Source organism: Symphalangus syndactylus, chromosome 14 (genome assembly GCF_028878055.3).
Source record: "Symphalangus syndactylus isolate Jambi chromosome 14, NHGRI_mSymSyn1-v2.1_pri, whole genome shotgun sequence".
Taxonomy (NCBI): Eukaryota; Metazoa; Chordata; class Mammalia; order Primates; family Hylobatidae; genus Symphalangus; species Symphalangus syndactylus.
Window position 1 is genome coordinate 7,623,284 of NC_072436.2, and position 14,820 is coordinate 7,638,103.

Genomic DNA, 14,820 nt, shown 5'->3' on the forward strand with positions numbered 1-14,820 from the left:
TTGTTTTTGATCATTTCAAGAGGTTTCTAGTCGATAGTGGGACAAAATTTCTAATTTGGGAACCTAATTTTCTCTGCAAATCTTCTTTATATCTCTAGCCTATTAATACACCTCAGAAGTGTTACAAGAATTAATTCGCAGGATTTTGAAGAATATTTTGAGGTATGCTGGGAAAAATCATGTCAAGTATCAATGATTAGAAACTAAACAATCAATATTAGATATTGTAAAATTATATTTAAACTTCCATATGGCATAAATAAGTTATTTTAATGTACAGTCGTTGTACTTTGTAAACTTGCATATAAAATATTTGAAAAAATAACTTTCAATATGTAAAATGTAAATATACAAAGGAAAGGATAGAAAAAAATAGGTAAAAATAATCAGGCTAAGAGAACACTACAGTGTCACCCTCAGAAGACTATAGAAGGATTCTCACCCTCGAGAAACAGAGGAACTTGAACATGGAAATGACCCTCTGCTGGCCATACTGATTATGGTACATAATTTTAAAAGGCTTTTAGAGAGAAGGGAAATGTTTTATTATGCATTCAGCACAGTGTTATGGTGATGTTTCTTAACTATCAGCTATTTTTAAAATTCCCATAATCTTTCTATAGATGACAAAGTTACATAAATATGAAGGATAAGAAGGGCCCCTGCAAACCTGATAATACAATTCTCTATTCAATGATAACGTATTTCTAAGCGCGCATCTCCTAATCATATTGATGTGCATTTAGTGTTCTTTTACCTACACCTGTCAAAGTGGCTAAAGTAATCCTTCATGAGGAGATAATTTTTTCCTTTAGGTGATTTTTTCCGCATAATACTCTAACATTTCCAATTCCATTTTTCTCGAAAAAGTTTACATGATATACATATACAATTACTAAAACTTTGGCTGCATAAATAATTTAAATGGACTTTACTTCAAAGATAATATTTACTTTTAAAGTTGTAAACCTTTGAATCATCAATTAATTAGAATTATCTTTTTCTTTATAAATAAAGTTTATGTCCCTACATATTTATGATTTGGAAATTTTCACCTGGAAAATTTCATTTTCATTTGGATGCCTTGTCTTTAGTATAAAATTCAGTATTTCAATTTCAATATAATTTTTTGATTGATTTTTACCTGAAATTATGATAAAATAAGAAAAGTGAAAAATAGAGATAAACTTTAAGTACAATGTTATTTGTGCTTAATAATAAAATCAAGAAAGTAAAATATCTAAAATAATTATAACTATTTAAATAAACAAAGTATCAAGTAATGGGCGAAATATTCTTCTGTCTCGTTTTTGATTCTGACAGGTTGTTTACAGCTTCTGAAGTTCAGTTTGCTCATCTCTAACATGAGGTTGAACTAGGTATGGCTTGTTTGGCTGAACTCTGTAAAGCTGGTCAAAAAAGTTGCATTTGCATTCTTCTTCCTGCTACTGTATACAATAGAATCCTTCCTGTTTCTACCATGAGATTCAGAACACAGTCTCTGACCTTTCTGAATAGTTTCCAAGTCTCCTTTTTCTCCTGAAGCCTTCTCATAAACGGCTCTACCATGCACCCTGCTTGTCAACACCAAACTCGAAGTATACCTGATGTCATCCCTTCCTTTACCATCTTCCTACCTGTATCCAATCTGTAGCTCAACCATATCAAACTTGAGAAATCTCTCTAATGCATCCATTCTGCTCATTCTCTATAATAACCACTCTAGGTCAAACCACGGCCAAACCCATCAGTTCAGTTCAATATTTTGATGGATCCCTAATGTGTCTGCATATTTCCACTTCCCCCTTCTACCATCTGTTCTCTAGAAAGCAAAGAGAGTAATCACCAAAAAAAGAAAAAGAAAAAGCAAACAGGAAAGGAATAACATCAGGTCATTGCCCTAGAAAAATCTTGCAGAAGCTTCCCAATACTTGTGCAAGAAAGCTCACACCCCATATTCGGACCCCCTAACTCTAAATGTGTGTATAACCTCATGTCATGCATCCCTCACTTAATATGCTCCGGCCACCATGGACTTCTACTACTCATACACGCTGAACATTCTCCTGTTAGAAGGCCTTCTCATGTGTTCTTCTGGTTGCCTGGAAATCTCTTGTCATCTTCTCCTCTTTCAGGCCTGAGATTAATTTCCTCAAACAGGCATTTCTTGATCCCACCTTATCTCACTTTACCTTCAACCTCTTTTAAAAATCTTCAATCTGATTTTTCTTCATACCATATATTATAATATGTCAATATCTCGTCTATTTATGTGCTTACTAACTTACACTGAGGAGAGCCTTTAGAATAGAATCTCAATAGGCCGAGTTTCTACAACTTTGTCCTCATACCTCAATTCCCAGCACTTGGCAGAGGATCGAGTACAACAAACACTTACTGACTGGATAACGAACTACATGTAAGATAAAATCAAACCTTGCGGAATTGAAGGCATGTTCCCTTATTCTTATACCCCTATGCTTAAACTGAAAATATATTCATGTTATATTGCTCCGAATGTCCACTTCCAGTTTCTACAGAAAGAGCGTTTCACAACTAATCAATCAAAACTAAGGTTCAACTCTGTTAGTTGAATGCACAGAACAGAAAGAAGTTTCACAGAATGATTCTCTGTAGTGTTTATTTGAAGATATTCCTTTTTCCAATATAGGCCTAGAAGCGCTAAGAATGTTCACTTCCAGTTTCTACAAAAAGAGTGTTTCAGAACGGCACAATCAAAAGTAAGGTTCAAATCTATCAGTTGAAAGCACATATCAGGAAGAAGTTTAACAGAATGGTTCTGTGTAGTTTTTATTTGAAGATATTCCTTTTTCCGCTATAGGCGTCTTAGCGCTCTGAATGTCCACTTGCAGTTTCTACAGAAAGAGTGTTTCTGAACTCCTCAATCAAAAGTAAGGTTCAATTCTGTTAGTTGAATGCACAGAACAGAATGAAGTTTCACAGAATGCTTCTGTGTAGTTTTTATCTGAAGATATTCCTTTTTCCAATGTAGGCCTCTTAGCGCTCCGAATGTCCAACTGCAGTTTCTACAGAAAGAGTGTTTCAGAACGACTCAATCAAAAGTAAGGTTCAACTCTGTTAGTTGAATGCACCGAACAGAAAGAAGTTTCACAGAATGTTTCTGTGTAGTTTTATTTGAAGATATTAGTTTTTCCACTATATGCCCCTTAGCGATGCAAATGTCTGCTTGCAGTTTATACAGAAAGAGTGTTTCAGAACTACTCAATGAAAAGTAAGACAAACTCTGTTATTTGAATGCAGAGAAGACAAAGAAGTTTCAGAGAATGCTTCTGTGTAGTTTTTATTTGGAGATATTCCTTTCTCCACTATAGGCCTCTTAGCGGTCCAAATGTCCACTTGCAGTTTCTACATAAAGAGTGTTTCAAAGCTGCTCAATCAAAGGTAAGGTTCAACTCTGTTAGTTGAATGCACAGAACAAAATGAAGTTTCAGAGAATGCTTCTGTGTAGTTTTTATTTGAAGATATTTCTTTTTCCACTCTAGGCCTCTTAGCGCTCCGAATGTCCACTTACAGTTTCTACAGAAAGAGTGTTTCAGAACTGCTCAATCAAAAGTAAGATTCAACTCTGTTAGTTGAATGCACAGAACAGAAAGCAGTTTCACAGAATGCTTCTGTGTAGTTTATATTTGAAGATATTCCTTTTTCCACAATTACTCTCTTAGTGCTCCGAATGTCCACTTGCATTTTCTACTGAAAGACTGTTTCAGAACTGCTCAATAAAAAGTATGGTGTAACTCTGTTAGTTGAATGCACAGATCAGAAAAGTGTTTCACAGAATGCTTCTGTGTAGTTTTTATTTGAAGTTATTACTTATTCCAATGTAGGCATCTTAGCGCTCCGAATGTCCAATTGCAGTTTCTACAGAAAGAGTGTTTCCGAACGGCTCAATCAAAAGTAAGGTTCAACTCTGTTAGTTGAATGCACAGAACAGAAAGAAGGTTCACACAATGCTTCTGTCTAGTTTTACTTGAAGATATTTGTTTTTCCACTTTACGCCTCTTAGCGCTCCGAATGTCCACTTCAAGTTTCTACAGAAAGAGTGTTTCAAAACTGCTCAATCAAAAGTAAGGCTCAACACTGTTAGTTGAATGCAGAGAACAGAAAGAGGTTTCAGAGAATGCTCCTGTGTAGCTTTTATTTGGAGGTATTCCTTTATCCACTCTAGGCCTCTTAGTGGTCCGAATGTCCACTTGCAGTTTCTACAGAAAGAGTGTTTCAGAACTGCTCAATCAAAAGTATGGTTTAACTCTGTTAGCTGAGTGCACATATGAGAAAGAAGTTTCACAGAATGCTTCTGTGTAGTTTTTATTTGAAGATAGTCCTTTTTCCAATATAGCCCACTTAGCGCTCCGAATATCCAATTGCAGTTTCTACAGAAAGAGTATTTCAGAACGGCTCAATCAAAACTAAGGTTCATCTCTTTTAGTTGAATGCACAGAACAGAAAGAAGTTTCACAGAATGCTTCTGTGTAGTATTTATTTGAAGATATTCCTTTTTCCACTATTACCCTCTTAGCGCTCCGAATGTCCACTTGCATTTTCTACAGAAAGAGTGTTTCAGAACAGCTCCTTCAAAAGTAAGGCTCAACTCTGTTAGTTGAAGGCAGAGAACAGAAAGAAGTTTCAGAGAATGCTTCTGTGTAGCTTTATTTGGAGATAATCCTTCTTACACTATTACCATCTTAGCGCTCTGAATGTCCACTTGCATTTTCTACTTAAAGTGTGTTTCAGAACTGCGCAATCAAAAGTATGGTTTAACTCTGTTGGTTGAATGCACAGATCAGAAAGAAGTTTCACAGAATGCTTCTGTGTAGTTTTTGTTTGAAGATATTCTTTTTCCCAAAATAGGCCTCTTAGCGCTCAGAATGTCCAATTGCAGTTTCTACAGAAAGAGTATTTTAGAATGGCTCAATGAAAAGTAAGATTCAACTCTGTTAGTTGAATGCACACAACAGAAAGAAGTTTCACAGAATGCTTCTGTGTAGTCTATATTTGAATATATTAATTTTTCCACTATTACTCTCTTAGCGCTCCGAATTTCCACTTGCATTTACTACAGAAAGAGTGTTCAGAACAGCTCAATCAACAGTATGGTTTAACTCTGTTATTTGAATGCACAGATCAGAAAGAAGTTTCACAGAATGCTTCTGTGTAGTTTTTATTTGAAGATATTCCTTTTTCCAATATTGGACTCTTAGCGCTCAGAATATCCAATTGCAGTATCTACAGAAAGAGTGTTTCAGAACTGCTCAATCAAAAGCAAGGTTCAACTCTGTTAGTTGAATGTACGGAACAGAAAGAAGTTTCAGAGAATGCTTCTGTGTAGTTTTTATTTGGAGATATTCCTTTTTCCACTATTACCATCTTAGCGCTCCGAATGTCCACTTGCATTTTCTACAGAAAGAGTGTTTCAGAACTGCTCCTTCAAAAGTAAGGCTCAACTGTGTTAGATGAATGCAGAGAACAGAAAGAAGTTTCAGAGAATTCTTCTGTATAGTTTTTTTTTGAAGATATTCCTTTTTCCAATATACGGCTCTTAGCGCTCAGAATATCCAATTGCAGTATCTACAGAAAGAGTGTTTCAGAACTGCTCAATCAAAAGTAAGGTTCAACCCTGTTAGTTGAATGTACAGAACAGAAAGAAGTTTCAGAGAATGCTTCTGTGTAGTTTATAATTGAAGATATTCCTTTTTCCACTATTACCCACTTGGCGCTCCGAATGTCCACTTGCATTTTGTACAGAAAGAGTGTTTCAGAACTGCTCCTTCAAAAGGAAGGCTCAACTCTGTTAGTTGAATGCAGAGAACAGAAAGAAGTTTCAGAGAATACTTCTGTGTAGTTTTTATTTGGAGATATTCCTTTTTCGAATATTACCATCTTAGCGCTCCGAATGTCCATTTGCATTTTCTAAAGAAAGAGAGTTTCAGAACTGATCAATCAAAATTATGGTTTAACACTGTTAGCTCAATGCACACATCAGAAAGAAGTTTCACAGAATGCTTCTGTGTAGTTTTTATTTAAAGATATTCTTTTTACCAATATAGGCCTCTTACCGCTCAGAATGTCCAATTGCAGTTTCCGCAGAAAGAGTGTTTCAGAACGACTCAATCAAAAGTAAGGTTCAATTCTGTTAGTTGAATGCACAGAACAGAAACAAGTTTCACAGAATGGTTCTGTGTAGTTTATATATGAATATATTCATTTTTCCACTCTTACCCTCTTAGCGCACGGAATGTCCACTTGCATTTTCCCTAGAAAGATGTTCAGAACTTCTCAATCAAAAGTATGGTTTAACTCTGTTAGAAGAATGCACAGATCAGAAAGAAGTTTCACAGAATGCTTCCATGTAGTTTTTATTTGAAGATATTCCTTTTTCCAATATAGGACTCTTAGCGGTCAGAATGTCCACTTGCATTTTCTACAGAAAGGGTGTTTCAGAACTGCTCAATCAAAAGTATGGTTTAACTCTGTTAGCTGAATGCGCAGATCAGAAAGAAGTTTAACATCATGCTTCTCTGTAGTTTTTATTTGAGGATATTCCTTTTTCCAATATAGGACACTTAGCATTCAGAATGTCCAATTGCAGTATCTACAGAAAGAGTGTTTCAGAACTGCTCCATCAAAAGTAAGGTTCAACACTCTTAGTTGAATGCACGGAACAGAAAGTAGTTTCCGAGAATGCATCTGTGTAGTTTATATTTGAAGATATTCCTTTTTCCACTATTACCATCTTAGCGCTCCGAATGTCCACTTTCATTTTCTACCGAAAGAGTGTTTCAGAACTGCTCAATCAAAAATATGGTTTAACTCTGTTAGCTGAATGCACACATCAGAAAGAAGTTTCTCAGAATGCTTCTGTGTGGTTTTTATTTGAAGATAGTCCTTTTTCCAATATAGGCCTCTTAGCGCTCCTAATATCCAACTGCAGTTTCTACAGAAAGAGTGTTTTAGAACGGCTCAATAAAAAGTAAGGCTCAACTCTGTTAGTTGAAAACAGAGAACAGAAAGAAGTTTCAGAGAATGCCTCTGTGTAGTTTTTATTTGGAGATATTCCTTTTTCCACTATTACCATCTTATCGATCCGAATGTCCACTTGCATTTTCTACACAAAGAGTGTTTCAGAACTGCTCAATCAAAAGTATGGTTTAACTCTGTTAGCTGAATGCACAGATCAGAAAGAAGTTTCAGAGAATGCTTCTGTGTAGTTTTTATTTGAAGATAGTCCTTTTTCCAATTTAGGCCTCTTAGCGCTCCGAATATCCAATTGCAGTTTCCACAGAAAGAGTGTTTCAGAACGGCTCAATCAAAAGTAAGGTTCAACTCTTTTAGTTGAATGCACAGAACAGAAAGAAGTTTCAAAGAATGCTTCTGTGTAGTATTTATTTGAAGATATTCCTTTTTTCACTATTACCCAATTAGCGCTCCGAATGTCCACTTGCATTTTCTACAGAAAGAGTGATTCGGAATTGCTCAATCAAAAGTATGTTTTAACTCTGTTAGCTGAATGCACAGATCAGAAAGGAGTTTCACAGAAAGCTTCTGTGTAGCTTTTATTTGAAGACAGTCCTTTTTCCAATATAGGCCTCTTAGCGCTCCTAATACGCAATTGCAGTTTCTACAGAAAGAGTGTTTCAGAACGGCTCAATCAAAAGTAAGGTTCAACTCTGTTAGTTGACTGCCCAGAACAGAAAGAAGTTCCACAGAATGCTTGTGTGTAGTTTACATTTGAATATATTCCTTTTTCCAATATTACCCTCTTAGCGTTCCGAATGTCCAGTTGCATTCTCTACAGAAAAAAGTGTTCAGAACTGCTCAATCAAAAGTATGGCTTAACTCTGTTTGTTGAATGCACAGATCAGAAAGAAGTTTCACAGAATTCTTCTGTGTAGTTTTTATTTGAAGATATTCCTTTTTCCAATATAGTACTCTTAGCGCTCAGAATGTCCAATTGCAGTATCTACAGTAAGAGTGTTTCAGAACTGCTGAATGAAAAGTAAGTTTCAACACTGTTAGTTGAATGCACGGAACAGAAAGAATTTTCAGAGAATGCTTCGGTGTAGTTTATATTTGAAGATATTCCTTTTTCCACTATTACCCTCTAAGCGCTCCGAATGTCCACTTGCATTTTCTACAGAAAGAGTGTTTCAGAACTGCTCAATCAAAAGTATGGTTTAACTCTGTTAGCTGAATGCGCAGATCAGAAAGAAGTTTAACATCATGCTTCTCTGTAGTTTTTATTTGAGGATATTCCTTTTTCCAATATAGGACACTTAGCGTTCAGAATGTCCAATTGCAGTATCTACAGAAAGAGTGTTTCAGAACTGCTCCATCAAAGGTAAGGTTCAACACTCTTAGTTGAATGCACGGAACAGAAAGTAGTTTCCGAGAATGCATCTGTGTAGTTTATATTTGAAGATATTCCTTTTTCCACTATTACCATCTTAGCGCTCCGAATGTCCACTTTCATTTTCTACCGAAAGAGTGTTTCAGAACTGCTCAATCAAAAATATGGTTTAACTCTGTTAGCTGAATGCACACATCAGAAAGAAGTTTCTCAGAATGCTTCTGTGTGGTTTTTATTTGAAGATAGTCCTTTTTCCAATATAGGCCTCTTAGCGCTCCTAATATCCAACTGCAGTTTCTACAGAAAGAGTGTTTTAGAACGGCTCAATAAAAAGTAAGGCTCAACTCTGTTAGTTGAAAACAGAGAACAGAAAGAAGTTTCAGAGAATGCCTCTGTGTAGTTTTTATTTGGAGATATTCCTTTTTCCACTATTACCATCTTATCGATCCGAATGTCCACTTGCATTTTCTACACAAAGAGTGTTTCAGAACTGCTCAATCAAAAGTATGGTTTAACTCTGTTAGCTGAATGCACAGATCAGAAAGAAGTTTCAGAGAATGCTTCTGTGTAGTATTTATTTGAAGATAGTCCTTTTTCCAATATAGGCCTATTAGCGCTCCGAATATCCAATTGCAGTTTCTACAGAAAGAGTGTTTCAGAAGGGTTCAATCAAAAGTGAGGTTCAACCCTTTTAGTTCAATGCACAGAACAGAAAGAAGTTTCACAGAATGCTTCCATGTAGTATATATTGGAAGATATTCCATTTTCCACTATTACCATCTTAGCACTCCAAATGTCCAATTGCAGTTTCTACAGAAAGAGTGTTTCAGAACTGCTCCATCAAAAGGAGGGCTCAATTCTGTTAGTTGAATGCAGAGAACAGAAAGAAGTTTCAGAGAATGCTTCTGTGTAGTTTTTATTTGGAGATATTCCTTTTTCCACTATTACCATCTCAGCGCTCCGAATGTCCATTTGCATTTTCTACAGAAAGAGTGTTTCAGAACTGCTCAATCAAAAGTATGGTTTAACTCTTTTAGCTGAATGCACAGATCAGAAAGAAGTTTCACAGAATTATTCTGTGTAGTTTTTATTTGAAGATATTCCTTTTTCCAATATAGGACTCTTAGCCTTCCTAATATTCAATTGCAGTTTCTCCAGAAAGAGTGTTTGAGAACGCCTAAATCAACAGTAGGGTTTAACTCTTTTAGTTGAATGCACAGGACAGAAAGAAGTTTCACAGAATGCTTCTGTGTAGTATTTATTTTAAGATATTCGTTTTTCCACTATTACCCTCTTAGCGCTCCGAATGTCCACTTGCAGTTTCTACAGAAAGAGTACTTCAGAACTGCTCCTTCAAAAGTAAGGCTCAATTCTGTTAGTTGAATGCAGAGCACAGAAAGAAGTTTCAGAGAATGCTTCTGTGTAGTTTTTATTTGGAGATATTCCTTTTTCCACTATTAGAATCTTAGCGCTCCGAATGTCAACTTGCATTTTCTACAGAAAGAGTGTTTCATACCTGCTCAATCAAAAGTATGGTTTAACTCTATAAGCTGAATGCACAGATCAGAAAGAAGTTTCACAGAATGCTTCTGTGTAGTTTTTATTTGAAGATATTCTTTTTCCAATACAGGACTCTTAGTGCTCAGAATGTCCAAGTGCAGTATCTACAAAAAGAGTGTTTCAGAACTGCTCAATCAAAAGTAACGTTCAACTCTGTTAGTTGAATGCACTGAACAGAAAGATGTTTCAGAGAATGTTTCTGTGTAGTTTATATTTGAAGATATTCCTTTTTCCACTATTACCCTCTTAGCACTCCGAATGCCCACTTGCATTTTCTACAAAAAGAGTGTTTCAGAACTGATCCTTCAAAAGTAAGGCTCAACTATGTTAGTTGAATGGAGAGAACAGAAAGAAGTTTCATAGAATGCTTCTGTGTAGTTTTTATTTGGAGATATTCCTTTTTCCACTATTACCATCTTAGCTCCGAATGTCCACTTGCATTTTCTACACAAAGAGTGTTAAGAACTGCTGAATCAAAAGCATGGTTTAACTCTATTAGTTGAATGCACAGATCAGAAATAAGTTTCACAGAATTCTTCTGTGTAGTTTTTATTTGAAGATATTCCTTTTTCCAATATAGGACTCTTGGCGCTCAGAATGTCCAATGGCAGTATCTACAGAAAGCGTGTTTCAGAACTGCTCAATCAAATGTATGCTTAAACTCTGTTAGCTGAATGAACAGATCAGAAAGAAGTTTCACAGAATGCTTCTCTGTAGTTTTTATTTGAAGATATTCTTCTTCCCAATATAGGGCTATTAGCGCTCAGAATGTCCGATTGCAGTTTCTACAGAAAGAGGGTTTCAGAACGGCTCAATCAAAAGTAAGGTTCAACTCTGTTAGTTGAATGCACAGAACAGAAAGAAGTTTCACAGAATGCTTCTTTGTAGTTTATATTTTAATATATTACTTTTCCCACTATTACCCTCTTAGCGCTCCGAATGTCCAATTGCATTTTCTACAGAAGGAGTGTTCAGAACTCCTCAATCAAAAGTATGGTTTAACTCTGTTAGTTGAATGCACAGATCAGAAAGAAGTTTCACAGAATGCTTCTGTGTAGTTTTTATTTGAAGATATTCCTTTTTCCAACATAGGACTCTTAGCCCTCAGAATGTTCAATTGCAGTATCTACAGAAAGAGTGTTTCAGAAATGCTCCTTCAAAAGTAAGGCTCAACTCTTTTAATTGAATGCACTTAACAGAATGAAGTTTCAGAGAATGCTTCTGTGCAGTTTATATTTGAAGATATTACTTTTTCCACTATTACCATCTTAGAGCTCCGAATGTCCACTTACATTGTCTACAGAAAGAGTGATTCGGATCTGCTCAAACAAATGTATGGTTAAAATCTGTAAGCTGAATGCATAGATCAGAAAGAAGTTTCACAGAATGCTTTTGTGTAGTTTTTATTTGAAGATATTCTTTTTCCCAATATAGGCCTCTTAGCGCTCAGAATGTCCAATTGCAGTTTCTACAGAAAGAGGGTTTCAGAACGGCTCTATCAAAAGTATGTTTCAACTCTGTTAGTTTAATGCACAGAACAGAAAGAAGTTTCACAGAATGATTCTGTGAAGTTTATATTTGAATATGTTCCTTTTTCCACTATTACCCTCTTAGCGCTCCGAATGTCCACTTGCATTTTCTACAGAAGGAGTGTTCAGAACTCCTCAATCAAAAGTATAGTTTAACTCTGTTAGTTGAATGTGCAGATCAGAAAGAATTTTAACAGAACGCTTCTCTGTAGTTTTTATTTGAAGATATTCCTTTTTCCAATGTAGGACACTTAGCGTTCAGAATGTCCAATTGCAGTATCTACAGAAAGAGTGTTTCAGAACTGCTCCATCAAAGGTAAGGTTCAACACTCTTAGTTGAATGCACGGAACAGAAAGTAGTTTCCGAGAATGCATCTGTGTAGTTTATATTTGAAGATATTCCTTTTTCCACTATTACCATCTTAGCGCTCCGAATGTCCACTTTCATTTTCTACAGAAAGAGTGTTTCAGAACTGCTCAATCAAAAATATGGTTTAACTCTCTTAGCTGAATGCACACATCAGAAAGAAGTTTCTCAGAATGCTTCTGTGTGGTTTTTATTTGAAGATATTCCTTTTTCCAATAAAGGCCTCTTAGCGCTCCTAATATCCAATTGCAGTTTCTACAGAAAGAGTGTTTTAGAACGGCTCAATGAAAAGTAAGGCTCAACTCTGTTAGTTGAAAGCGGAGAACAGAAAGAAGTTTCAGAGAATGCCTCTGTGTAGTTTTTATTTGGAGATATTCCTCTTTCCACTATTACCATCTTAGCGATCAGAATGTCCAATTGCATTTTCTACACAAAGAGTGTTTCAGAACTGCTCAATCAAATGTATGGTTTAACTCTGTTAGCTCAATGAACAGATCAGAAAGAAGTTTCACAGAATGCTTCTGTGTAGTTTTTATTTGAAGATATTCCTTTTTCCAATATAGGACTCTGAGAGCTCAGAATGTCCAATTCCAGTATCTACAGAAAGAGTGTTTCAGAACTGGTCAATCAAAAGTAAGGTTCAAGTATGTTAGTTGAATGCACAGAACAGAAAGAAGTTCCAGAGAAGACTTCTGTGTAGTTTATGTTTGAAGATATTCCTTTTTCCACTATTACCCTCTTAGTGCTCCGAATGTCCACTTGCATTTTCTACAGTAAGAGTGTTTCAGAACTGCTCAATCAAAAGTATGTTTTAACTCTGTTAGCTGAATGCACAGATCAGAAAGAAGTTTCACAGAATGCTTCTGTGTAGTTATTATATGAAGATAGTCCTTTTTCCAATATAGGCCTCTTAGCGCTACGAATATCCAATTGCAGATTCTACAGAAAGAGTGTTTCAGAATGGCTCAATCAAATGTAAGGTTCAACTCTTTTAGTTGAATGCACAGAGAAGAAAGAAGTTTCACAGAATGCTTCTGTGTAGTATTTATTTGAAGATATTCATTTTTCCACTATTATCCTCTTACCGCTCCGAATGTCCACTTGCAGTTTCTACAGAAAGAGTGTTTCAGAACTGCTCCTTCAAAAGTAATTCTCAACTCTGTTAGTTGAATGCACGGAACAGAAAGAAGTTTCACAGAATCCTTCTCTGTAGTATTTATTTGAAGATATTCGTTTTTCCACTATAACCCCCTTAGCGCTCCGAATGTCCACTTGTAGTTTCTACAGAAAGAGTGCTTCAAAAGTGCTCCTTCAAAAGCAAGGCTCAACTATCTTAGTTGAATGCAGAGAAGAGAAAGAAGTTTCAGAGAATTCTTGTGTGTAGTTTTTATTTGGAGATATTCCTTTTTCCACTATTACCATCTTAGCGCTCCGAATGTCCACTTGCATTTTCTACAGAAAGAGTGTTTCAGAACTGCTCAATCAAAAGTATGTTTTAACTCTGTTAGCTGAATGCACAGATCAGAAAGAAGTTTCACAGAATGCTTCTGTGTAGTTTTTTTTGAAGATAGTCTTTTTCCCAATATAGGCCTCTTGGCACTCAGAATGTCCAATTGCAGTTTCTACAGAAAGAGTGTTTCAGAACGGCTCAATCAAAAGTAATGTTCAACTCTGTTAGTTGAATGCACAGGACAGAAAGAATGTTCACAGAATGCTTCTGTGTAGTTTATATTTGAATATATTCCTTTTTCCAATCTTACCCTATTACCGCCCAGTATGTCCACTTGCATTTTCTACAGAAAGAGTTTTCAGAACTGATCTATCAAAAGTATGTTTTAACTCTGTTATTTGAATGCACAGATCAGAAAGAAGTTTCACATAATTCTTCTGTGTAGTTTTTATTTGAAGATATTCCTTTTTCCCATATAGGACTCGTAGCGCTCAGAATGTCCAATTGCAGTATCTACAGAAAGAGTGTTTCAGAACTGCTCAATCAAAAATAAGGTTCAACTCTGTGAGTTGAATGCAAAGAACAGAAAGAAGTTTCAGAGAATGCTTCTGTGTAGTTTATATTTGAAGATATTCTTTTTTCCACTATTACCCTCTTAGCGCTCCGAATGTCCACTTGCATTTTCTACAGAAAGAGTGTTTCAGTACGGCTCAATCAAATGTAAGGTTCAACTCTGTTAGTTGAATGCACAGAACAGAAAGAAGTTTCACAGAATTCTTCTGTGTAGTTTATATTTGAATATATTCCTTTATCCACTATTACCCTCTTAGCGCCCTGAATGTCCACTTGCATTTTCTACAGAAAGAGTGTTCAGAACTGCTCAATCAAAAGTATGTTTTAGCTCCGTTAGTTGAATGCACAGATCAGAAAGAAGTTTCACAGAATGCTTCTGTGTAGTTTTTATTTGAAGATAATCCTTTATCCAATATAGGACTCTTAGCGCTCAGAATGTCCAATTGCAGTATCTACAGAAAGAGTGTTTCAGAACGGCTCAAACAAAAGTATGGTTTAACTCTGTTAGCTGAATGCACAGATTAGAAAGAAGTTTCACACAATGCTTCTGTGTAGTATTTATTTGAAGACAGTCCTTTTTCCAATATAGGCCTCTTAGCGCTCCGAATATCCCATTGCATTTTCTACAGAAAGAGTGTTTCAGAAGGGCTCAATCAAAAGTAAGGTTCAACTCTTTTAGTTGAATGCACAGAACGGAAAGAAATTTCACAGAATGCTTCCGTGTAGTATTTATTTGAAGATATTCCATTTTCCACTATTACCATCTTAGCGCTCCGAATGTCCACTTGCAGTTTCTACAGAAAGAGTGTTTCAGAACTGCTCCATCAAAAGTAAGGCTCAAACCTTTTAATTGAATGCAGAGAACAGAAGGAAGTTTCAGAGAATGCTTCTGTGTAGTTTTTATTTGGAGATATTCCTTTTTCCACTATTACCATCTCAGCGCTCCATATGTCCA